Raw genomic sequence first — 3003 nt, forward strand, 5'->3', positions numbered from 1 at the left:
GGAGCACTTCGAAGGTGACCATAGTGATATTCAGCAATGAAGTATGTAGCACTTTTTCTAGGATGAATTCACGAACTTAATTGTCACACCTCGTAACACATATAGCTACTGTAATTCAATTCAACTTCAAAAAGTAATAATAGATAACATCTTTTAAAATGTGTACATTTTTTGGTAACCCAGGTATATATTCTACTGAAGCCTATGTATTACAGGACTATTGTACTGATAGAAGTGAAAGTACCTTTGCGAAATATATCCATTAAGAGTAATTTCACGTCAGGTGTCAAATTTGCCATACTGTTAAGATCTTGAGGTAATTTTGCCTCACCTGAAATGCAAAAACTCTCAGATCTATGCATTATGATATTTCCTGAGCTCTGTTACAAGAGACAGCCAATGAAAATTATCTATTAATGTACTTGGAAAAAGCTGTCCATATTTAATGTCTGCAGATAAATAGCATTCACATTTTGACAAGGAGCATCAGCACCAATAACTCTTCCATCCAGACAGTTTTATGTGTCTTCTCTTCACTAATTATCACTTTGGGGAGCTTTCAAATGATATATTTTATTATGGTACAATAGTTTTCTGATATATGTGTCGTTACTTAAGGTGAGTTCTGAAATGGTTAGGCCAAAGTTAACAGTCAAGTGTGCAAATTTATAGGTATCTACTTGAAGGACTCTAATTTGTTGAAATACACCTAGAAGCAAGAAATCCACTACCAATGGAAATTACTTGTTCCTATAAAATATGCTATCAAAAGCCAAATCATCATACATGTGAACATATTATTTTTCTTGAAGATATTTTATTGTTCAGAGCTAATATTATCTCTTCATGCACTTGATGTTTAACCACACAAGCGATGGCTACTTGTATAAAATGAGGTTCCTACATTAGATTAAAAATAAACATGATCGAAGGAAAACCTTAATCAGTCATCCTTTTTTTTAAAACTTTGGGAAATAAAACACCTTTGAGCCATGAATTAGAATATTACTTAACTTTGTTCAACATTTGACAAGACATGGTTTCTTTGTTGTTCCATATCTTCTCCCTATCTTCCCTTTTCAAAATTTATGTCAATCTTCCTCTGAATTATTTTTAAAAACCAATTAATGTATCAAATAAATATAATGTGAATAAATCAGGTTATACATAATTATTTTAGTTGGCTATTGCATCACTCTGCATCAAGAAATCCCTAGATATATCTCACTTGCAACTATCTACTTCAGTTTTTCTGATGCCCACATACGGCCCCTATTAAATTGTATTATATAGTTTTTCCATTTATAATCTGACTATTACAGTATATACACATCTTTGGCAACTTTTCTGAAGTCAGCCACCTGAACACCACTTACTGACATGTCATAAAACGCTTTATGATTTAATCATATCATTTCTTGTTTTTATTTCATCATAATGATATAACAATTTATATTAGATCATTAAAAATGTTGCAACAGATTCAACTTCAAATCTCAAGTCTGTCAAAGTATCAGTTGATAAGAAAGATAAACTAGCAGAATTTATCTTGAAAAATACAACCTGAAATGTGGCCTATATCAAAATTCAAAGAGAGTTTGATTGTTTTGAAGGCCAAGTGTATCCTAGGTAGTAGTCAAGCACATTAAAACAAAGTTTGATTTCTCTTTTTAATCTTATAAATTTTATAGAAGAACAACTTTATATGTCGATAAAGTCTTTCTAAATTCTATGGTTAACATTTTAAATATTAGGTTGCTACAAACGTAATTGTGCTTTTTGCAGTTATTTTTAACCTTTTAAACTGCAATTACTTTTGCACCAACCTAAGAACTGTAAAGAAAACTATATCCCTTATCAAAATAGACTTTCCAATATTTCCTAATTTTTCCTAATGAATATATATTAAAATATGTATTAAAATTGATATAAAAGAAAGTAACAGGACAATGTTAACTTTATTGTCACTTTTTTGACTTCTGTATTCATTCACCGATATCTTGAAGAGTCTGACGCATTCTCTGCATACATCTTAGTAAAACCAAGTAGGAATTTATCTAGCAAGACTTACACAAATGCAGTCAATATGTGCTGTCAAACAAAAGAAGCAAGTTACAAATGTCTAAAATGAGCATAATTCATTCTACTTAAATTCAAAAAAACTGAAAAGCTAGCAATGTACAGTTATTTGTATTTACATAAATTATAAAATGATACCCTCAAAAAGCAAGATAATTGGTACATATGGTGAGGAAAAGAAAGGTGTGATGTGGGAGAAAAATTATATATATATATATGTGTGTATATATAATATATATGTATATACATATATATTTATATATGTGTATGTATATATGTATATATATACATATATATATATATATATAGAGAGAGAGAGAGAGCAAAAAATAATGTATACACATTTTAAGAAAGGAAAAACTACTAAAATTGCAATATTCAATATATACCGATCACAAAAGATGAATACAAGTCACGTTTGATCTGCAATTATAAGAGGTGCTCAAAGTGGTTAACGTCAACGTCCAGACACTTCTGATTATGGCAAATTACTGCTGGAGCAACGTTGACCAAAGTGTCCACTTGTGTACATTTTTTTGGCACCCCTGGTGTGTGTGTGTGTATGTGTGTGTACTTAAATTTAGTTTTCTGTGTTTCTGTGTGTTTACTATGTGTGTGTGTTTTAGACGTTCTTTCAGGTGACTGCTTTATTTCATTAGAAATCTTAAATGGAAACTAACATGAAAAATGTGTATTAATGGTATATAATATCTATGATTGATACTGGTGCCTTTACTTGGTCATGCAGGGTCATCAGTGTAGCCTCAGGTAGAATAGTAGTTACAACCAGAGGGTTGATAGCATCTACTGCAAAACGTTAACGTGTTTCTCATTTCCTTTGAAGCCCTAAACAGCACTGCCCTTGTGGTCCAGGGCTCTATTATCAGGCTGCTCAGGTAATCTGGGCTTTCTCTTTCAGCACTT

This window comes from Rhinolophus sinicus, chromosome 17 (assembly GCF_057876585.1).
Source record: "Rhinolophus sinicus isolate RSI-liver-muscle chromosome 17, RSI-T2T, whole genome shotgun sequence".
Lineage (NCBI taxonomy): Eukaryota > Metazoa > Chordata > Mammalia > Chiroptera > Rhinolophidae > Rhinolophus > Rhinolophus sinicus.